The sequence below is a fragment of the Anser anser genome, assembly GCF_964211835.1.
Source record: "Anser anser genome assembly, chromosome: 4".
Taxonomy (NCBI): Eukaryota; Metazoa; Chordata; class Aves; order Anseriformes; family Anatidae; genus Anser; species Anser anser.
This window is the reverse complement of record NC_139724.1, coordinates 39,770,341-39,795,381: the sequence shown is the minus strand read 5'-3', so window position 1 is coordinate 39,795,381 and position 25,041 is coordinate 39,770,341. Positions and strand designations below refer to the sequence as shown.

Below are 25,041 nucleotides of genomic sequence, written 5' to 3'. Positions count from 1 at the left end.
ACAAGGGGTATAGAGCACAACTGAAGCACAGGGGGTTTCATCTGAATATCAGGAAGCACTTTTGCATTGTGCAGCTTACCAAGCACTTGCACAGGTTGTCCAGAGAGGTTGTGGAGTTGTCATCCTTGGAGAGATATAAAAGCAGTCTGGACATGGTCCTGGGCAAGTGACCATGCTCAAGCAGGGAGATTGGACCAGATCACCTCCAGAGGTTCCTCACAACCTCAACCATTCTGTGAATGAAGTGAAATTTATTTGAGAATAAACATTTTACCTTTTGAGGGGCATAGTATTTCTTTTCTTTGATAGAGCTTAGCAAAGTAGCGTTCATAGATCTCTGATTGAAGAAACTGCACTGTTAATCACAGGATCACAGAATCATCTAGGTTGGAAGAGACCTCCAAGATTACCTAGTCCAACACTTCAAATGAGAATATTACAGTTAATTCTAGTTAGTTTTCTAACTCTTCATTACAGTCTTGCTGAAGATGAGCAAGAGATTTGTGTGTGTGTCAGGTTGTGATATTGATTCCAAGTGAGGGGCCTTAGTGTCAGTTTTAGAATTTGCTTGCCTCCAACTTAATGATTTGTGAACTAATATGTCTGTGGAAAAGAAAGCTTAGGGGAACCCTAATGGCAGCCTTCCAGTACCTGCAAGGTTATCAAGACAGAGGCATTATCATCGCAGAGGTGCGTGAAAGGAGGACAAGACTCAGCAGGCATAAATGAGAGATTTCAACCAGACAGAAGAAAAACTTTTTCACCTTCAGATAAGTCCAGCAGTGTAGTGGGCTGCCCAGAGAGGCTGTTCAGTCTTTGTTTGTGGAGGTTTTAAGACCAATTGGATAAAGCTTTGAGCAACCCACTTTGACCTCAAAGCTGACCTTACCATGAGCTTTCGGGTCTCCTGGGATCCCTTCCTGCCTGAATGAATCCATGATATTTGAAAATAGAAGAATGCTATCGTCCACTCCTCTCAATCAGGAATAGCTTAGAAGCATAAAGATATTTTCAATTATTTTGTGTTTCATTTCGGAAATCGAGGACAGTTATTCAGAGTTGTACCAAAATACTTCTGTTACTAGACATCAACACAATCTTGTAAATCATTACTTTACTACATATTCTTTATGCATGGTTTACGTGGCATGATACTCCTGTTTTATGGCTGTTTGAAAGTTGAAATTTGGCAAGACATGAGCTATTTTCTTGAAGGCTGAGGTGATACTACCCATATATTTTGTAGCCATTTCCTTAAAGATTGTATTCATGTGACTGAGCAAATTACACCATCAAGGTTAAGGAAAATCTTTGTACCAAGAAACCTATTTTAAACATAGCATTTGAAAGAGAAAAAATGTGTGCTACCTTACTTTAAGTCATTCATGATACAAGCACATTATTCTGTCAATGCTATGAGTGTTCTCTTTAAATTAATCTGTTTTTAAGAACGGAAAGGATTGATATTTTGATGTATATCCTCATAAAAGTGGTATTTTGCGTATTTTCACCTTATGCCTATTGCTTTTGACTGATTGAAGAAAAATCTTTATAAATTAACTTTTAAGTGCTTGAGCAGTGAAAAATCAAATTTCCATAAGCAGATTTCAGTAATTAATTTCAGCAATATTTTAAATTTTCCTTACCATTTATTAAATTACTCTCTAGGATACTGTCTGCTCCCTGTGTAGCTATTTATAACTCATGAAAAGTTTGCCCCTGAAAGTTCTAGTTTGTTAAAGACAATAACATTAAGACATTTTTTTCATTCGAGTACTTTTTTCAGGCCTACCAACTGTTCTTGCAAGTCTTTACTGAAAAAACATATAGCAATTCATTGGAATTCTTCCTTAAAGACAGATCCTAATGTTGGACACTATTTTAGTAATGGTATCATTAGTAGAGGCATTCTCAAGTTTAGTATGTTAGTGTTCCCTACTTACAGCTTTATTCTAATGCTTAAAATGAGATTTTAGAATTTCCACACATATTAATGTGGTTTTGTTTTGTTTCTTTCACATTGGAAAGAGATTCAGAATGGTATTGCAAAGACTACTAAGTAAAGGAGGGTGCTTTGTTGGACAGATGTTAAGATGAAATTACTATACATAAAAGGTTAAAGTTTATTAGAAACATTTCCATAGCACTTGTAAGCTTTTAGTTAAGACTTTGTTTCAGTTTATTTATTTATTTATTATTTAAAGTTACCGGAAACTGCGTGGCTACTTGACATTTTTTGACAACCTCCTGTAGTGACAAGACTTAAAAACAGTCTGAGAGAAAAATTGACGTGAAATCTTGTATATTGAGGGAACCAAATAGTTGGACAACATGGAAACTGAATGCTGCGGAATGTGAGTTAATGGTAGTAGGCAGGAATTATCTAGTTTTCAGTGCTGAAGTCAAGTGTAATGCTAGTACACCACAAATTGATAAAATAAGGTAAGTTAATCAGACTAGTATGTACTCTCCTCTATTTAAGGAGTTGGTATCTATCAGCCTTGCTGTTGGACAATTAAGTGGTAAGAAAAATAATCACCATGCCTGCTGCAAAGTTGAGAAATATGCCCTCATTTAAACCTAAGCCAGAGATAACAAGTACCCTGAAATGCCTATAACAACAATAATGTCCCTTGGGTTCGTAGCTCTCTGCTTTTGCTTTTAAAACAGATGGAAAGCTGTGCCCTGCATTTTTCATGTAGATGGGCTGATTATCTAGCTGTGGAATCCAAAAGAGTTTCAATCTCTCTGGTTTCTAGGAGAGGAGCAGAACACAGTATATAGGATATGGGAAGACTGCATCCATCAAATTCCTTCTTTCACATCAGGACATGATTTAGCGAGGCAGTGCATTGATACTTTAAATGACTGCTTGCTGCACAAATACTTAAGTGTATTCCCCTATGCATATATTGTTATACAAAGGAGTTGGTTCTTACAGTAGATATAAATCAATTGTTCAGACTGTAAACTGGTGAGGATTTGTAGAGAACAAAGTATCGGTGAGAAACAGTGCACTTAAGTTCAAATCCAGTTTATTGAGCATTAAATTCTCTACACACGCAAAAGATTTGTTGTTGTTGTTTATTTATTTGAATGGGCTTTTATATCATCTACAGTATCCCTACATGGAAAATGAAGGTACAAGAAAGAGGGGGAAAAGTCCATAGTAAAGTAATAATATAAAGAGTAATACGGAACAGTGATGTCTTCAAAGCTCTACTCAACAACGGCAATAGAGACAGCTATAACTCTAGCAGTTGAAATGTAAAATGGGAATTAGAAAGTAAGTGAAAACTTGAGGAGTAATTAGCTAATATTAAAAAGAAAATTGAGTGTATTCAAAGCAAGAATCCTTTTGCTTCTGTTGAAGAGTTATGAAAGTAATTATAGAATATGAGAACATTACAGGAAAATACATCCTCATTTTCTTGGAGCAACATAAAACAAAACAAACGAAAAAACAACAGCGAAGGGCTACTAATAACCAAAGGTATATTTGTTTGTTTGTTTGCACTTTAATCTCTGAAGAAAGGTTGAAGTAGAAAACAGCTTCTGTTACCTGTCATCTAGACATGGAGCTCTCCTCAGATATTACCAATCTCAAAGTAACAAGAATGTAAGTGCCATGCCAGTGACTTCAAAAAGGTCGGGATTAAGTTTGCATTACCGGATCAAGCAGTAAATAAAGGAGAAATATGTAAACAGCATTACAATAAATTCAGTTGCATTGTGTGAATAAATTGCATTGTGCGAATGTACAGAGTGATTTCTGAAGCTGTGACCTAATATTGTGTGCCTATATTATGACTTAAACTCAGTCTGTCTAGTATCTGTACGGATATTTAGGAAAACTGTAGGACAGCATGCTTAGTATATTGACAGAAGTACACTGCCATACTAACAGCTTGTGCCTACAGCGGACTAGATTTAAGTCAAGGAAGCATTAGGGCCTAAAAGGGGAGCGCAAAAAAAAAAAAAAAAAAAAAAAAACCATCAGAAGAATGATGAAAGAGCTTAAACCTGAGAATTTTAAGAGAGGAACAAGTTGTCTGTTAACCTTTTTGAGAAGTAAACATCGTTTCTTTTGCATCCTCCTCCTTTGACAGCCAGGTAGATGTGGTCTGCTGAGAATTCCTGTTGGATTATGCATCTGAAGCATCATATGTGGGAGAGCAGCTCCTCTGTGCTGCCTGGGAGAGCTTGGTTTGCAAGATAAATGCCTGAAACTGTGATTCCTGTATGCATGCCAAGAAGCAGTTTCTAGGAGCCCTGACAGTTTGCCGGTGAAAACTCAGGAGAGGTTTAAAGGCTGTGATTTAATTTTTCATCTAAATTGTTTGATCAATAACAATTTGAAGAACTTTATATATATATTTGTAGAATCTAAAACTCATAGGTCCCCTGAACCTATGGGGTCTGGATCCTAACAGTTTTTCAGAATGTTAACTGAAGCTCTTATGTATCAGTGATTTAAATGTAGTTTATGCAGTATAATTTTTAGAGAATATTACATGGAAGGTCATTAAAAGATACAGTGTACCAGCCATCTGAATCATTTCTAAATATTTGTCTGCATTAGTATTTGTAAAATAATGGGGCATCTGTGGTGTACATACTTGCTGGTAGTTAATGTTACAGTATCATAGTTAGTGGTGATATGTAGTGATATGAGTAACATACATCACATAGCACAGATCTTAATATTTGGAATTTTCTTTTGAAGTGTGAGTCTTAAATTGTTCCTTGGCAGAACCTACAGGAATGAGGGATGACATAATTCATGGTTTAGAAAGGGATAGTCATTGTCATTTAACCAAAAGGACATAGGTATCTAAACTCATTGCTCCTTCACATTCAGCAATGTACTTAGAAGCATTTTACATGCAAATCTATTTACAGATGTATCTATAAAGTACTTTAAAAACAACAAAACAGAAAATCAAATGCTTCTAAGGGCAAAGGATGTAAGAATTCTCTATCCTGTGTGTAAGAAATATTTATATGATAAATCGTCAGACTAAACAATGGTTTGCATTGATCTTGAATCAGTACTCTTTCTCCAACTAATTTTAGGCAAGATCATTTATAATATTCAAAGAAACGTTTAAATATAGAACTGTACCTCAATACTACATGTCAAGTAATAGACAGGTCACTATTAATTCAGTAACATATTTGAGGCACAGCAATTTACTAGCAAGTAGAAAATGAAATCAGTGTTGGAATACTTCGTTCCCACAGAATATATGAATATATATATTCATATAAATATATGATGTTATATTTAAACTTATGTTTAGGATGAATACTAACTCTTTAAACCCTTAAGAATGAAAAGTACTGCTATCAGGAGTAATTAGCTTTTAATTGTTATTGGTGAGTTGTTATATATGTGGCTTTGTCAGATCTTGTTTGTTCCTTCTTCGTGCTTTCCTTCTTTCCTGTTTTTAACATCTGTAATATTTTATTCAGAATTTATCAATTTTAATTTCTCAGATAAAATAGCTAAATTAAACTCACAGTTATTAAAAATACTGAAAGAAGCAATAAGATAGATTCAGTGCTTACTAGCATACTCCACTTAGCCTTTTTCTAATTCCTCCAGTATATTTGAATTGTTCTTTGGTTTAATTCTATTAACTAGAGTAAAGAACACAGACGGTCAACAGATGCTGCACAGAAATTGCTTAAGTGTTCAAGACCTTATCCCTTGGCGTTGATAACAGATCAATATCTGGCCAGATTTTGTTCTTTTCAGGGGAATACGATGATAGAAAAAAGCTTATTACTTTTGTAAGTAATTATTTGCTTAAAGACTCTGTGCCCCTTCTAAACCCCATTGCTTTTTGAGTGTCATGCACAATCCACACTTATCCTTGTCTCTAATCAATAGGTATTAGATATTCATCCAGAACTACTAGCTGTGTCAGCTTTTAGGTCTCTATTCTTGGCTAGGATGTTCTGATTTTTTATCACTTTAGGACTTTTTTGAGTGTAGTGGAGTTCTTATATTCCTTTTAATTTGGTGCAACAGTAAAAAAACATGTAAATACACTCATCAAGGAATGTAAGAAAAAAATGTTGTGATGTGCTAGAGCATTCCATCCTGTCACTGTTTATCAATGTGTAGAGGCTCCTAGTTGTAAATCCAAACAAGGTTGTGGCCCATGAGCTAAGGTCCTCTCTAAACAGACCTTTTTCTTCTCTTTGCTTAAGTTTTCCAGTACCATAAAGGAGAGAACAAAAAGATGAAGGAATGGTTTGGGGCTGACAGCTTCATGCTACAGAGCAGCAGCTTTGCATGGAGCAGAAGTGTTGAGGTGGTGACCCTTTCTTCATAAAGGAGAAATATCTACAGGCAGAGCCCTGTAAAGGGCCTTCAACTTTTTCATTCTTTTCTGCCACTTTCTGTAATATCTAGCTACCCTGAGGAAATGTTTCAGATTTCATTTATTTTGGATTGTTTGTGAAAGGTAGAAATACAGATGTGCAAGTTAAAGTAGACTGTGGTATGGGAGTCCTATCTCTCTTGTCGAGCTGTGGTCCAGTCTCATGGGAGGTGGCATTTATCAGGGAATGCTACTAGACTGTGATATACATGTGTGGCTTTATTAAGTGATGTTTGGCTGCCCAAAGCACTTGGTGAATGTATCTCTGTCTCTGAATACTCTTGTTTGTTTTTTTTTTTTTTGTGCCCACTTGTGAAAGCTACTGCAGTCTATGCTCTCAGAATAATACTTCTTAGACAGAAAAGAAGTTAATGAAAGTAAAGTCGTTCTAGAGGACATTCTCAGAAACAGAATATAAAACAGAGGGGAAATGCCAGGGAAGGCAAATACAGTTTGTTGTATTCAGTCAGTTTCATTTTCAAATGCCACCAGTTGTTGGCATTTAGCCATTTGTTAGAGAAAACAGATTCCTCGTCTCAAAGTTGTAATGATGTAATAGAGATTAGAAGTGAAAATTATAATTTATTTTGCGTAAAGTCCAAAGGCAAAATGCACTCGAGTTAGAAAAAAAATTAATAATAATTGTCCTATTTCAAGTGCTGGCATTCTTCAGCATGATGATGGGGACATATTCAGGAAGAGGAGCTAATGAGCTGCTGTTTTCTAATCAAAGCAGAAAAATCTAGTGGCAAAATGACAGACTTCCCATTTCAGTGTCATTTACAAAATGACAAAAGTAGCCCATTGCTTACTTAGTGAGGAAAAAATTACAAAGTTTATTGCTAATTCATATTTTTGTTGTTTTTCATAATGAACCAGATGTATGTATTCAGTTCAGTATATGTTGTATAAAAAGGACATATTTACCATATTTCTTACAGATTATTGGTTAGTCAAAGAAGACAGGTATCGATGCTGTCTTTTTTTGTCAAGTTTTTCCAGTTGAGAAGCTCTTTGAGTTCTGTATGTATGTATATCTGTGTCTATCTGTCTTGATTAATAATAGATCCATAATTAAGAGTAAAATTTCTATTTTATGAAGAAACTAGACAGAAAGTGTTGAGAAATACTGATATGATCCCATAATGAAAAATGTGCTGTCAAGATGGTACATTTAAAAACTACGCCCCAAAAAATGCATTCTAAAGTTTGAGTGGGGAGAAACAGAAATGGAGAAGAACAATGTAATAAACAGAACAATCTAGGAAAGGACTATTCACCTAGGAAGACATTGTTACAGAGAAGGAGATGACAAAATATAATGAAAAAATTGTTCTGAAAAATTGCTAAGTAAGCATGACTCCCTAGATCTACTTTAAATCTAAGCCATTCTCCAATAAATACTCTGACTTATCATTTGCATGCTCTATCCCTGCTCTACAAAGCAGCAGTAAAGCATAAAATATTTTTTTATGTCATCTGCTCATATATTTCACAAGTAAATTGTCAGGTAAGCAAGACTGAGTAAAACAAATAGGAAATCCTGGGAAAAAGCATCTCTTAAGGCATTTTGAATATTTAACTAGCTGGAATTCCCTTCACTTACTAATATTTTATAAAGAAAACAGTAACTTTGTGCTCTAATTTTTCTGAGATTCATACCCAAACTTAGCAATAGCAATAATGTCCACCACAAATCATGCTGTGATAGCATTCTCAGGAGGAGAAACAGCCCTTGAACAGCTGACATTAAATACATGTATATTTCAAATAAGAACAGTAACACTATCTTTAAACTGGAATAGACTCAAAATTATGTTGAGGATATTTTACTTCACGTGTGTACAAATGTTAGTTTTCCTTCTATGTGAGAGTCAAAAGAAAGGGTAGTTCATGAGTATACATGCACCTTCAGTACCAGGTCAGTTCCATGTTGAACTTTTAATCTATTGCTCAGTTTCATTCAGATTAGTCAGAGCAAATACTGATTTGTGACATATTGCAACTCTTAAGTTATGTTAAAGGAAGCAGCTGTAAGTGACTGAACAAATTACATCTGTAGTAAGGAAATGCTGCAATAGGAATTCTTCCTTTAGTTGGATATGTTAACACTAGAAAACAAATCCATAAGAATTTTCAGATGGATCTATTGTTTTTTCCTTTACCACTGGTGAGAACTGTTCAGACAAGTTATGTGGAATTAGTGAGACAACCTGCAGTTTGATTTTGGATCATGCATTGCTCCGGTAGAGTACTGTTAAATTTGACTGGGAGGGTGGGGTGTCTCCTTGCTGCTTGGCTTGGTTCAGCTGAAGTCTTAGGACTTAGCAATGAGGTAGTTAAGATTGAGGAGATTTTGTAACTCATTCCAGAACAAGATTTCATAACTTAGAAGAGCTCTCAGAGTTTTGTTCATCACACTTGTTCACGCTCAGAGTTTGGCAGCTGAAAGATTTGAGGTAACAGTTTATGATATATTGCCATATATTTCAAGTCATTTGCTATTTTTTCTTCTTTCTTGCCAACTTTGTTTTCTGAAATAAACACTCATTTTGCTGCCTGATTGTTCTTGTGATTTGCTCTTTTAAACTTCACTTGGATATTTTAGCTTTACTGCTGTATTATATTTTTTTTCCCAATGGATGGCTGTCAGAGCAGCCACTTCAAATCTAGCCAATTTTTAGTCTCAAAATAAGTGTATCTGAATGATTTTTAGATTTGCAATTTAGCTTCAAAGAACACAAAAGGCACGGAGTGGGAGAAAAACAACTGTCTGTGCTACATTCACATTTAAGAATTCACTGTTTTATTCATCATCTTTGTTGCAAAAGCAGGTTTACCTTTTGCTTATATACAAATGTCTAAATTAAAGTATTGAGCAAGTATGGATACACAGAAGATTACATGCCTGGTATGAACTGTTTTACCCAGAAGGAAATGGCTTTTTGCTCAGGTATTTGTCTAGACAATTTTATTATAGAGATCACAGATGCCTTTCAAATATATTCTCATGCACTTGTGGTTTGTATGGAAATAGTATGTATGAAGGATTGAATTGACAATATTTAACTGTATACTATGTGAAGTGTGTATAATATGTTGGCACAAGTAACTGGTTAAAATGTGAGTATGAAAAAGATGAAACAAAAACCAGTCTTTCCTGTCACACAGCACAAATGTGCTTCTAACTGAAAACAAAGTTTTTGTAAAACCTCTTAGAGGTAAGTAATTTAAAATGGAGGTAGCATTAGATGACTGTTAAATGTCCTCTATGTGGATGCTTCACCTGATCAGAAATAGTTTACCAGCTCAAGGCTACATAATGTCAAAATAGGTACCTGCATTTTGTTGTGACATCGTGTCATGTCTGGTTTTGTTTGTTTGTTTGTTTTTTGGTTTGGTTTGGCTTTTTTGTGTGCCTTTTCACCATGGGAGCTTGTGAAGTCCATGTTCACAGGTATGCTGAGGTCTGCTTACCAGCGTATTATGAAGACATCTCTTAGAATAACTCCGAAAGAGTAGCCAAAACTGAGCACAAAACCCTTCAGCATTCCTCATCCCATCAGTGTTGCTGTCACAAGCTTATCTACCAAATCCTTTAGCTGCTTGAATGCAGTAGTGAGAGACTCAAAAAATGAGAAGAACATTCGCTGGGGGGGGATGGAGATGTCCCATTTTCACTCCTTTCCCCCACCATGATAAGAAAAGGAATTGCACTGATTAGAGGCATGGCAGTCCCCAGGGGTCAGGCTACAAGGGTAAGGTGATTAGTAATAATAACATACTGTTTACATTTTATGTAGAAGTGATTAACCTTGGCCCCAAATGTCTACCAGTAAAATGTCTGTTCTGGGGTGAAGTATCTTACAATGCTACTTTGAGACATATCTTGTGCTGCACAAAAAGTAGCAGTGAAATGCAATGGGAAAGTCAGACATTTCATATGAGGTAGGGAAGCAGCAGAACTTCAAATCCTCTGCTAAAGGGACTTGGTAGAGAGTGTTACAAGGAAATGAGAGGGAGGATGAGCAGAAACAGCAGCTGCCTACATGGAGGCACAAATCACTCACAGAAAATAAAACTGAGCCAGTGTAGCCACACACATGTCTGGAGAGATATTTACAGTTGCAGCCCAGACACTGAGGTTGGGAAGCTGTGGAGGTCTCTTAATTGCTCTGAAAGATACTGCAGAATATCAGCTTTTCAAGGACCACTAGGCTTCAGGAGCCATTTTTGGCAATGATCCTGGGCACCTTATAATTCACAAGAACAGATAAACTTAGATGACCAGGTGACACCCTGGGAGACCAGTTTTAAAACCAGTTAATGCTAAGTTATGCTTTTGTTTGTTTGTTTGTTTATCAAAGACCCACTGAGTTACCATCTCAGGCCTCCAGCTGATATTCAGATGTTAATCCAGCTCAGGATGAGACGTGCTGGGGGGTATTGTAATGTGCATAGCTGCCTGCAGTGCAATGCATGGCACAAGAAGTATGTGCACCAGGACATTGATCTAATTTTGTACAAAATCCACATGCACACATAAAAGGTGAGAGAAGTCAGTTATTTGTAACAGTAAAATAAATCTTTCAGTTTGAAGTTCCACCTTTTAATTTTTATCAGTCTTGTACATCATGTGGCAGGCAGACACAATGATCTGTAAAAACTAAACTAAAAATGCCTGCTAGATTCTGCCAGCTAAATCTCAAAAGAATGACACCTATATAGCGAGGAAGCTAATGGCATATATATTTGCCCAGTGCAATGTAAAAACACTGAAGTAATTTTTGCATGTCTATTTTTGCTGTTTCCCATGGACAAACTTTTTGACATATTAGAAATAGAAAAATGTAATTAAAATTGATAATACTGAGCCAGCTGATGCCACTGGCCTTCTTACTAAAAGACAACACAGTTTTCAGGAGCAGTGCTACAGAAATCCAAGCTAGGAGACTGTAAACTGGTAGTAAATTAGAATGGCAAATATTGTGATGGCAAATTCAGAATGCCAATATTAATTAGGAAAATTTATTTAAAATATGTTTTCCTATCAATCAATTCCTTGCTATTAATTTGCATTTTCAGATTTATCTACTTAGAAAAAATGCTGAGCAGGTTATTTAAAAGTTGAGTTACAAAGAAATACTTATGTTGAGAATAGGTATAATCAAGCATACCAAAAATTATACTAACCTATTTTATGCCAGTAATACAAATTACGCTACGCTTATGCCAGGTTAATGCATATTAATCTGAATCTAGTCATATAGATACCTGAGATGGAGTATGTCTAGTTCTGACTTTTTGTCTTTTTCTTTGTCAAACTAGTCAGTTTTGAGACTTTTTGTCTCAAACATATTTGGAGAGTTAGGCAGTCTGATTTTAATCCAAATATTAGATGATACATTGATTTTTTTCTACCAAATCCATCAAAATTTCATGACATACTGAATTAACACATTGTCAGTTACAGAAATGTAACTATGTTTATTAACTATCTTCTTTTCATAAGTAGAAAACAGTGATTTGATGATACTCATTTAAATTTGGTCACATATGAATCCATTATATTGCCACCTTTAATTCTTCAATTTTTTATGCCTTTTTTTAAATTTTGAGACTAATAAGACTGTAATTACATGCTTATGTTTTTGTATGTGCACTAGTTTTTCTATCAGTTGCCTCATTCTCACTCAGCATTACAAGTCTTAATGGAAAAGAACATTAGTGGTTGAAAGTGGTTCTTGGAAAACTCTCACATGCAAGTTCTCTAGACTTACTGAATGTTTAACTGATCTTTTCTGTAGAATGAAAAGTACTTCACTATCACTTAAAACTCATTTCTTCCTGCAAATACAGAACAAATGTTATCTGTAATGACTGGTTACCTGTTAGTTGCAAGTCATCTGCATGTATCTGCTTGTTTGCTAACACTTTCTAATTTTCAGTAGTGTTTGCTGCTGCCTCATTAAATGACAAATATTTTTCGACTCATTGGAACTATCATTTGCAATTCAGATAAAGTGCGTTTCCAATTTCAGACAGGAAAATTTGGATCAGCTGTTATCAGGGCTGTTCTTCCATCAATACCATCTAAGAATGAAGTGCACAAGTTCCTCTAGAAGAAATAAAAATAAACCACAAAGTTTTCCATTTCCCTGTCTCCTTTACTTGCAGGGAAAACCATCTAGCAACTAATTTATATTATAGGATTTGATTGCTAAAAAGGAGCAATTAAATACTCTAAGTCTTGAAATCTCAGGAATGATTAGAAACTTGTGAGACATTTTCTCATTTCAATACATATTTTCACAGTAGAGGTGACTGCCTTTCATTTTGTCCAGCAAATTCAAAACAAAGTATTCTGCTAATGCAACTGTCATGCACTGACTTTCAGTCATTGAGTAGGCACAGTTACCAAGTGTTTTTTTTATGGCATATCATATCTTCAAAATGTCATTCAGGAACCACAAAGTTTGCTGTTTGTGGTGAGAAGCATGATCAGTAAGCCAAAAGACTGTTTTCACTTGGTAACAAAAAGGGATGTCAGGCATTGGAAGTAGCAGTGGTATACAGAGACCTGGCTTGACATAATGGCAAGGAGACATCAGTGAACATCATGTACTATTTGCAGAACTTAAATAAATTACAAATATGTGGTGAATACAAAGAATGAGATAAAATCTCTGAACATTTTAAAGTTTGAGAAATCAGTATCTGAAGGTTTTTTGGAACTTCATGATTTTGTCACCTTCTGTGGTGAATTAAGTCTGTACCCTGGTTCAAGAGACATTTGGATTGGAGACGGAGCTAATTTTTTTTATCTTTTGCCTTATTAAGGCAATTTATATATATATATATATATATAGTTTGATTTGTAGTTATCAAGAGAGAAGGAAAAAGATTTCTGCGTTTATAAAAATATTCTTTGTATGCTAACAAGTGTGAACATAGCAGCAGCAGTTCAATGGAAACCACCAAAACTTCTGATTAAGTTTAGCATCATGCTTGTTTTGTTAAGTACAAAGTTTGTAACAGGCTTTGAAATCTGTTTTCTCCTTGTAGATAATCATGTAGGTCATTTCCAATAAGAAGTTAGATCAGTTTCAGTCATTGTGGTGTATCAGTAGGATTATTATTTATTATTTTTTTGTGATTTATACTTCTGTCTTCAAGCAATGGAACAAAATGATTGGCTTAATTTAATTTAAATGAAATTTCCATTCCTTTGGGTGAGATTTCTAAATTTATTTAAGCATTTTAAAATGCCTAATGTCATTCCTACCTTTAGGCTCTTCAGATACCTGTAGAATGCTGGCCTAAAAGCTTAAGTCATTTCAGAAAATAATATTTCCATTCTAAAAAGACTTAAATGTTTGAAAAAGTGTTATTGCTTACTGGCAACCATGTCTGCTAGCAATTAACAGTGAGATCTTGTGGACTTGTGGTAACCTGAACACAGGCAAGAATATGGGATTTCTTTTAACACTTTCTCAGCCATACAGCCCCCATTGAAATATCAGTAAACCTTCCAAATGTAGTCAAAGCAAGAAAAGTTCTGGATGACAAAACAGAACGGAAGATATATAATCTTGTGCAAATAAGGCACCATTTTGTTATAGTAACCAAAATTAGCTCTTCAGTAATCAGCCTCCAGGTGACCAACAACTTCAGTGACAAGAGCAAGAATATTGTTATCTTTCACAACTTGCACTATCAATTAACTGTCAGTACTGCACGGATCCTAAATAATCACTAAATAAGACTACTAGTTTGCAAAGATTGCCACTGAATACAATATAATGTCAGTTAGTTACAATAAAAAACAACTAGCTTTTTGCAACATTAATCTTGCCCAGTGGTAGCGTTTTGTCTGTTTTCTTTTGTTTTTAAGGGAAGCAAATATAAATACTTGTTCCTGATGAATAGGGATGTTCACCACAATAATTTGTTAAGAATTTGTTTTAGGGAGAGTGAGCTTGCCTACCAGCTACTCTGTAATAGTGATTTTACAGAAAAAGTTAAGTTATTAAGTAAGGTTCCCAGTTATTTCAAATAGCTTCCTTCAGTAAAATAAGGAATAATTCATGACAGTGAGAACAAACCATGTGTATTGTACATGAAATCCATGTACTATTTAATTCAATCAATAAAGTAATTCATAACTGAATAACATCCTGTTTGTTGTGGGCACTGCAGAAAAGAATATAGCCAAAGTACCAAATAACATCAGCTTAACAACTCCCTGTCATATTACTTTAATGAAGAATAATGTTAAACAGGCTTTTAGGACTAAGTTCTGGAAGTGTAAATCATAGAATGATGACAAAAGCTTGCAGGTTGCTACAGGACAAAAGCACCACATTTATATTTTTTCAAGGAAAAAAAAAATACAGTTCTTCCTTCCTTTCTTTTTTTTTTGTTTCTTCTTCATTCGTTTTGACTTTTGTACAATGTTCTCCAGTATTGTGCTGACTTCTGAGTAAAAAAAATTGCCACTTACATACCGTGCCAGAACCCTTTCTGATGAGAGAATGTATAACAATGTGAGTCAGGTTGCCTTAGTGGATGAAATCAATTTTGCTACTTTTTTATTCTTTTAGTCTAGGGATCTACAACAATTTTACTAGGTCCTATACTTTTTCATATGCTTGTACTGGGGTCGGAAGACAAGGGTGGGCAGGTGGAAAGTTTTATGCCACTTTCAGGATAAACCAGTTACTCAAGGCCAAGACAAGTTAACTGCCTGGAATTTGTAACAGCAAATTTGAAATAGAATATTTAAGTAAATTCCAACTTCATGAAGAAACTCTGATAACCAGTAATACTTTTAAAGACTATCAAAGATAGTGATGTGTAATATAGGTGAACTTCAAAAATAGAAGATTTGCAGATTACAGATTGCACAGGTATTTCTAAGAGGATAATTTGACCATATAATCTGCTGGATGTTTTTCCTCTGGTAAGAGGAGATGAATAGTACATTAGATTACTTATGTGTGGTAACTCAGGAAAACTCATACTCTGTGAATATTGAAATTCTACTTTATTGTATTTCAAAGCATTTGCCTAATTGTTTATAAAAGCTGTCATTCACTTTTTCTTTTTTTTTTCCTGCCCTGTTCCTTGTGTAAATAGTTAACAGACTAGAAAGAATTTTTGATACTATCTATGAAAAAGCTGTGTTTGCTACCATTCATAAAATGCTATGGTGCTTTCCACGCACATGTATTTTGGTTCACATAAACCAATTTGGTACTTTGCTAGCTTGAACATTTAGTTTTGCTGCACAGAACCTCAGGTTTTGTCTAGCATGAGTACTGCTTTAGAGAATGCATTTGGAAATAAATCTCTCTTTCTCTAAGAAGCAAGGGACTGTGGTAGAGATCCATTCTTTCTCTCCATCTCTCTCTCTCTCTCACATAATATATGTATGCATATACAAATGGAAGCGTATACGTGTTTATGTATGTCCTTGTCTGCAAAAAACACAACTGCCAATGTTTTTTTTTGTTTTTTGTTTGCTTTTTTTGTATATTTCTAGCTTCCCCTTTCTAAAACTAGATCTGTTTTGTTTCCTTAAATAGCCTCATAAATGGTCTGTGGCAATTTGTCTTCCACCTGATACAGGCACAATGCAAGCTTCCCCTTAATTTACTTGACCTGCAGCTAAACCTTCCCCGATCTGAGATAGCTAATCATTTCTTATTTTGCCTTGTACATAGTGGTTTCATTTCCTTGTATCCTAATCCTTTCTTCAATTCCTATGAATATTTATTCAATATTTCATTATCTTGTATATAATCAAAGTGACAGTACATTTGAATACTGAATGCTGAGGCACGTAAAGCTGCAGTACCTTGGTAAAATAGTGGATATCCTAATTTTATCTGAAATGTTTATTCCAAATGTTTTTTTGAAACAGGAGAACAGGATAAAAGAATTAAATTCCATAATGATGCAACACCTAACTGAAATTGGTTACAAGAGGTCTAAATGTCAGAAGCTGCTACTTCTCTGCAGTCTCTCAGATGAGATTTCAACTCCAGCAGGGCTGTCTGTTTCTGTTACTATGCAAAGAAACCCTGCTACTGTTTTAACAGGGAGACTTTTGGGTTTGCCTTTCCTTTCCAAAGATCCATTTGCAGTGGGCTTATCCCCAGTAAGAATATAAATTGACACCATATTTTTAGAGGAAAATGGTCATTGTTATGGATTTTTTAATAATCATTGCTAAGTAGGAAAAATAATAGTAACAGAGAATCTGATCTGTGTCACACGTGACATAGAAGCATTAGTCAAAGTAATTGTATGAATTCATTACAAAATGTGTTAATCGTCCCTTGCTATTACACGTTAGCGAGATGCCTACACATGGATAAAAAGGCAACATTTGCTTGTGGTGTTCCAAACTGCAAGATGTTAATAATTTATCTTTCTTTATGAGGAAAAAATGGAATAATTGAATAGCCAAGTGGACTTGCGTAAATTCTGACTGAAGAGAAATATATGAGCTTCAAATTAGGTCCCAAGGTACATAGCTATCCAAACCATAAAATATGAAAATCATTTTTTTGATCAAAAACAAGCCTTCTTTTCCCCCTCTCCCCTCCATAAAATATGACATTGCACCATATAATTGCACAGGAAATTAAAACTCTTTTCACAGGTTTAATAATAGATGAGATATAGGCTTTGAAATAATTGTTTTTATTGAGCTCTGCCATTTTCTAGCACAGCATGCAAGCTGTGGCTCACGACTTGCACCTCTGTCACCTCAGAGATGGATTAGCAAAAACAATACGGGGTTCCATTTGGAGACCACAGGAAACAAACAGGTGCCAAAAGCACAAGGCAGACTCCTCACTTTTTTTTCTTTTTTCTTTTTCTTTTATTTTTTTTTCATTCAAAGTGCTTGTTTTCAATCACCTACATTCATCTGGAAAAACTTCTTTGTAGAGTTGTGCTTCACAGGCAGCAAGCTCCTTAGCTAGCTTCCTGTTCAATTCAGCATCTTCTGGGAGCTCCTTCCTGTTTCTGTACCTGCAGATCTGTTCTTCTCTTCCTGCAAAAGACACCATTTCTATGTTCCAACTGTTCTGGTAAGTGGCCTCAGGGAGGTACAGGCCAAAAATGTAACTTCAAACGGAAGCACTTGTCACACTGAACCTGTACAGTCTGAATACTAACTTCATATCATCTGACATGTGTTGCATAATTGAACACAGATATTCCTGAAATACAAAACTATGACTAAACCTAGGGCTTTTCTCATCTGTACAGTAATGAAAGGTTTTATTAACACAACAATGTGGTCAGTTTCAGTCTTAGTTTCAGCTTGTGTTTCAGCTTGTCAGGCACTATGGTGTACAAGTTTCTTTTTCTGTTGGCTGAGTCTTAGATATTACTGATGATTTACTTAGGCCACACTCTGGAGGTTCTCTGAGAGAAGGTAGATTTTGTTGGGTGATTGTTGGGTAGGAGCAACAAGGCCTGGCTCTACATTCAAAGGTAATTGTGAGTATTCATTCCTAAAGTTGTATAGAAAAGGAATAGACTGTGACTTTTAGGATGAAGTTAACATCCTTTTTGGAAAGAATTCCCCAAACTCCTGATTATTTATTTATTTATTTTGTGTGTGTGTGTTTTTTATAACTGGTGTCTTTGTTTTGCTATGCTTTTATTCTCTGGTTTGCAAGTAGAAGCTGCTGGAAAGAGGGTGTTACTTCAGAAGGAGACCAAAGAAAACTGGGAACACCTTGGGAACAAGAAGCAGAGGTTGGGCTGGCAGAGATTGATGTTGCTTAGTAACTTTCAACAGGGAAACATTTAAACAGAGTTTGCATACTTTAGGGCAAAGGAATGGGTTTGATTCTGCTTTGTTTTTTCATTGATGTTAATATTCTTAACATTTTTGCTTGGTGCTCACATGAGGTTTTGGTTAGCAGAAGTCTGTTTATTTAGCCATTTTAGTAAGGGTGCAAGGTAAAAAAAAAAAAAAGTTTTCTCTAAAAGTCATTAAAATTGTTTGTTGTATGGTATCACTGTGAATCCATACAATTATCTGTGCCCATCTCTCTCTTTTTTTTTTTTTTTGAATCCACTGTTGTCATGCATAATGCAAGGAACATGTTTACATTTTCTTACTCTGTAAAATGCCTGACCACCTTAGATCTTCTCTCGTATGACAAGATTTGAGGTTGGCCCCTTCCAGAGAGAGCTCAGCATCCAGGTCCAAGATTATTGCAATGGCCAACAGCACGTGCTAAAATTGACCAGACAAACAGCATAACAGCATACAGGAACATATTGCACACAGTCACATTTCAATTATACTTTATATTTAGAATACATGATTACAAAGGTTAATCAATACTTGTTAAATATTATAATAATTTTTGTAGCACCCAAAAGGACTTATCAGGAGCTCGCATCTTTCATATACATGTAACATTCTTTTAACCTTTCTTATACATGCATCAAAACTTTAAAAAACAAAAACAAAAAAAACCACTTTTATACATACTTGATATTTGTTTAACATCAGTAAATATGTCAGAATGAAAATAGAACTGATACTTTCTGTGAATAGTATGAGAGGTTATAACACAGTAAAATAGTTGTCCGTGATAATTTTATGAGAACTGCATAATTTCTCAACAAAGAGAATATACTGAGATATAAGATTGTCATACATCTGTTATTAAAGTGTTCAAGGAGAATGAATACAGAATTACTTTCAGATAGCAATATATGAGCAAACAGTTAGGGGACTAATTCCCAAACTTTGGATCACTACTCTTCTAGGAGCTACAAGTTCAGAATTATGATTGCGAGTCCAAAAGTAGAAACAATTGGAGACCGACAATTTAGAATGTGCTTATGATGCAGTGACACCAATTACACATTACACTTCATCATAGGCATGCATCAAGCAGGAAAGAACTCAGTAGTTTACCCTCTTCCTGGGGTCAGTCTTACTGTCCGTGCTGAACTTCACTGCCACAATTGTCTTTGTGTCGGTACTGTTAGGCTGGTAATCACAAGACAGTAGCATATGTTCAGGCTCAGTCTGAAGTCATCCAACTGTTTTCTGCCTGAGAACCAGAGATCAGGAGGACATTTTACATCTAGGAAAAAAGAACTCTGAACTTAACTTATGCTTAATGTTAGTACTGTAGTCCTGCAATTTAGAGCTATATGGGTGAAAGGGAATTGTGCATATCTGTTCTAAGCTTATCAATGTATAAGTATCTGGAAAAATGTGTGAAGGTCTACAGGGACCCATACATATTACCAAATTTGGAGTGAAGGTGGCAGACCCTGATTTAAATAATCTAAATTAATGTGGAGTACTGATTTGTAGTGCTTGATACTGCCATGTTTTAGCCAGCCAACAGTTATTTCCTACCCAAATGTAACATGTCTCAAAATATATATATATTTTTTTAATCTAACTAAAGTGGGACATGGTATAATTTTATTTCAGTATGGTCTTATCTACATTCAGACAGCTCTGAGAATTTCTTCATGCTGCATTAGTATGTTTCAGTACATTTTAACAACATCTTAATAAATGTACACCCCACAATGACTTTTCAAGAACTATAACAATAACTTGTAAGCTTAAATCATAAAAAAAAAAAATAGTCAAGTAGGATGTGTTTGATTTCACAATACACAATCTGAAAGCATATACTATATATGTATGTATGTATGGTGTCTTATGTCACTAGGACATTAAGGCAGAAAAGCATGGGGATTTCCTTCCGCAGAAAAGTCACAAAGCAAGTGATAAGGTTTTCTAAGCTGTGCGCTCTGAGAATTTTGAGGGTATGTATATTCAGTAAGGTTTGACACAGCTGAATGAGTATGTAGCATCAGTTCAGCGGTGTGTTGATTCTCAGTAGGTGTAAATATCAACCTAGCAAAGTAGTTTATGAGGAGGTTGAGGTCAACTGAGGTCAATTACCTACACTCAGGACAGATGATGCTAGGGATAGTTGCTTCTTAGTCAGATTTCTGCTGTGAGAGTTTGAGGCCAAATCAAATTCTTTTACACTTCTGACTGGGCATCTTTTGCAGAGTATTTTATATTCCAGGCTGTGTGGACAATCCATGACTTAAAGAAGTAAGATTGAGACTTAGTACGTGAGTGAATTGGCCTGTGTCTATGATCTTCTTTTCTATTCTGAAATCAGTTCAGGGATCACAATGTTAAATCAGCGCAATTTGTTGTTGTTGTTGTCCAAATATTGCAACAGTAAACACAGATTTTTAATTCCTATTTGATTTAAATAATGAACATGCAAATGGATGAAAATGTACTTTCACCCATTTAAGAAACTATGAAGAGATGATGAACGGTGAAAAGATCGATCTTTTTGTGTCCCAGGTAATGCAGACATACATCTTGAGTTAGCTAAATATAGCTGAATCTGAGATGCTGTTGCACTAGTGTACAGGGCAGGTAACAGACAGTCTCAATCCACCAAACTCTCATAACATATCCAGGCTCAGGTGACAAATATGATGGGCCATGTAAGAAGAAGGAGTTACTCAGTAGTTTGCTACTCAGAAATTGTACTGAGGCTTTTCCTTACCTTTGTGATTCTACAGACAGTTGCAGACCAAAGTATGAGGAGCAGCCATGAACACATCAGGTTGGAGACTGGGAGACAGGGCATAAACTGCACGCTGATGGAGGACAGCCATAAACATAATATATAAGAAGCCCCATGATTTCATATAAATTATGTTTATAGCTGTTTTCTTTATTATCATCTGCTTTTTGAAGAAGCTCAGCCTCAGATTAGATCAGTGCCCTGTTGCGTGCCACTAGGAGGTGGCTCTGCAGCTTAGGAATGGGAATTTGTCTTATGGTAACGAATCACAGAGATTGTCATCTAAATGACATCATGACCTATAAATGATATCATTCATTTTTCTAGACAGTTCTGTAACATCCATCTTCCGTTGAGTGTTTATGTGGTTTCTCTCTTTTTTTCTATTCTACAACTTTTGGTAATTATATTTGCTTTTCAGTTCATAGATAATAAGTAGATTATTTTAAAAAGTAGGAAAAGATAGGAGGTGAACTATTAAAAACAGGTTCTTTGAAAACTCCAGCCATGAAAGTCCCTTCACGCTATACATTGTACTGATACAGAACTAAAGGAAGTCCCTAAGGGGGTCGTAACCTCAAAATATATATTTCTAGAGCATTTGTTATCTAACATAGACAGTCTGACCTAAACTTCCCCTGTTTAGGGGAAGTACTGGTGTGCTATGTATAATGAAGCAATTAATTGTGATGCAAGTACAAGAGGGGTATTGAGGTCTCAATGAGACAGCCCACCTAAATCTAAACAAAAGATAAAAATTAAATAAGATAATTAAAGGTAATGTATGTGCTGAACTAAGAGATGTAAATGTACACCTGGCAATATATTTCATTTATACTCCAGCCTCTTCAAATTGCCTCATCCCAGTAAACCTGCTTCAGTTACATTAATCCTGTAAGTTTTGTCAGGAATTAGGAAACATGCATTTTACACTACATATCTCCAAATTGCCAGGTCTCAGGTAACACACAAAAGGAAAGTAAAACACCTTAAAAGCTACACAGATCATTTAATAAATGTATCTTGGCTTCTCTACTTTTTCTTAAGCAGAAAATATGAACAGATGCTGCTGCTGTGCTCATCCAGAGGGACTAAAGCATGACTAGGGAAAATCCAGCAGAGAATGCCCAAATGAAGGCAGAAAATGAAGTTTAAGTGTGCGGTATGAGATTGGATGGTGTTGTTATTGACTAGTTAAAAACAGACAGAGGTGTCAGCACTGCTTATCTTCAGTCTGACAAGCTCTCGCAGGTGTACAAAAAATGCCTAAATTTGGCCTGGTAATTTGACTTGCAGTGGTAACTCATACACAATTTGGGCCAAGCAGATATAATGATGTAGACCCATATCTTGCATCTGTAATTCTGGAATTACACCCTTGGTAATGACATTACCCTAGTGACATTACCCTAGAATTGCCCTTTGTAACTGTAAACATGATTTTCCTTGCAGATACGGATGATGATGATGATGATTCTCTTTCCTCTCTTTCTTTTTTCAACATACATAAATAAAATAGCCTTAAAAACAAGTACTCATGAAATTTGTATAGATGCAATTGGCTTTAAAACATGTATTAAAGAATTAATTTGGAGAAAGAAGCATGTAAGAGAGAGTTGTTCAAATTTTAGTAGCTGGAAGCTACAAATTCCACTGTGGACAAATTCAGCCTGCAAATAAAGTTGATATTTTCTTACAGAGGCAGGAATTAAATGTTGAAAAAAACTATATAGAATGTGTGGCAGACTCCTTGTTGGCTAAACTTAGTCTGGAGATTGTTGTTACTAGAGGTACTGTAAGTCATTCAAAAGCTGTGGTTTTAAGGTAAGAATCAGCCAGCAAAATTATTATTTTTATTTTATTATTTATTTTGTTATTTTATTTTATTTTACATAGAAAGACAAGCCTGCGTGTCCGTTTGGGTGGATGGGTTTACAACTGTTTCAAATGCTGATGGGGTCAGTTTTTTAGATATCATTTTGCCTATAAATAGGTGGCTTCACAACGTTTCCTGAAGGCATTTAGTTTTAGATCTGACACATTGCCATAGACATTTTTGATCTGTACTCACATGACGCTTGTTGGGACTTTTGTGTCCAAAATTCAACATGCAGGATTAACCTGCAGATCAGCTGTGGGAATAAGTATTGTATAAGATTGTGTAATAAGCTATTTTTTTTTCCAATTTGTGTGGAGGTTTGTGTGTTAGAGTTTAGTTAATGGATATATTCATCTGTTACCACTGTATTTACACAATAACAGAATAAGTTGTGTATTAGTATTTCAAAAGTGAAAACCAGAGGAGAGAAAGTCCACAGTATTGATCTATGTCTTTGAGTTCGATAAATTAATTGTTGTCGCTAGAAACATACTTTAGAGTTGGCTTTATTTCCAGATGAAGCTCCATGCTTTTCTTTACTCTGAGTTGTTAGCAGAGAAGTGTAGAACTTTTGCACTCTGTGAACAAGGTAGATACTTGACCCTATGATATATGTATACCTCTTTCTCTTTTTTTTTTCTTTAGGGAGATGATGTTCTGATAGCCAGCAAATTATTATTCTAAGATGGTAAGGTATTACGTGCCATCGTTGGCACCTGCCTAATGGTGTTTTCAATGATGTTCTCAAAAGTGAAGGTGGACAGATGAAGGATAAACTGCCTGTTTCATAGTAGGTAGGTGCTGCTGATTAAGATAAGGTCTAAAATGTTGACATTTTTCCAGTTATTTTAATCTAGTTCAAAAAGGGATGAAGCTGGTCTTGTGTCTGTTTTATAACTCTTTCTATGAATACAATCTGTGTGAGCTGGCTAAATTCTGAAGAACATATGTTAAATAAATAAATAAATAAAATAATAATTAAAGTGGCTGACCGGTTTTAGCCTGGCTGCCTCATGTGCAGTTCCACTGAAGTGATGATTTACAGTTCTTATGGGCCATGAATATTTGTTCTTGGGGCTCCTCAGGTGAGGCGATCTATGGTAAATAATTTCTAATGCTGTGGCCATGATTATTTTTTGAGAACATGTAGAATGTAGATATTATGTCAAACTGGTATTACACGGACAATGACAAATTTTAAAATCGGATATGGTTTCAGGATGAAAGTTGCAAAGGTTTTTATTATTTATATTTGCATGGCAGCTGATGCTACTTTATTAGCATTGGGTTTATAACTGCGTTGCAGTAAAATAAATGATATATAACATAGTTCCCTTCAAGTTTTTATCATCTGGTTATTTATACTGACAAATTACAACAGATGATATGACTGTTTCTACTTCCATGTGTATCTTTGTAAGTCAGGCATCTGCCAAGGAAGACACAGCTACCATAACATGGATCTGGTACATATGGAAGGACGGAAGGCAGGCAAATAGTGACTGAACATCTGTCTGTAGTGCTGCAGTTAGCCCAGTATCACCCAGAAGAAAAGAAAATTAGATATAGTTACATCTTTTGTGACGACAATGTGATTGCAAGTGGTAATCAGTTTAGCTAATGCAATGAGGTTTTATATAGCATTTAAATCAAAACTTTGCTAAGCGTTCCCTCCTTTTTTAAAAGTGAAAAGTAAACAATTAAGAAAAGAGCTATGGTGTTAAATTTGAGGGATTAGAATGGGTTTCCACTAATTCAACACTTAAACTTGCCAAAGCTTTCTGTGGAAACTGTGGAAATCATTTACTTGGTAATCTTTGTTTCCTTTGCATGGAATCGTAGAATGGTTTGTGTTGGGTTAAGGGACATTAAAGATCATTTAGTTCCACCTCCCTACCATGTGCAGGGAGACCATCTACTAGACCAGGTTGCTGAAAGCCTCATCCAATCTGGGCATGCTTCCAACTTCTGCATTCATAAATTTTGGAATTAAGTAAAGAAACAGAAGAATGTCTCAATCTGCAGCTTAGGCAGTCTGCCACCCTTGTTTCCTGGTCTTCGCAAGCTAACAGCCTTGGCTTTCATTGCCAGTGTTTAGGCTCCATTTTGATGACACTTTGTGCATGGTAAAAACATACTTCTGGAA

The 25,041-nt window shown here is 35.4% G+C and overlaps 1 protein-coding gene across 13 annotated transcripts in view; it reads left to right on the top strand.

Moving 5' to 3' along the window:
- Positions 1–25,041, top strand: part of LOC310898179 (uncharacterized protein) — a 467,382-nt gene that overhangs the window by 405,800 nt on the left and 36,541 nt on the right. For all 13 annotated transcript variants that reach the window (XR_014583048.1, XR_014583049.1, XR_014583050.1 and 10 more), the window contains one exon: positions 23,541–23,689. The gene's annotated coding sequence lies outside the window, so the exon portion shown is untranslated. The remainder of the gene's footprint in view (positions 1–23,540; positions 23,690–25,041) is intronic.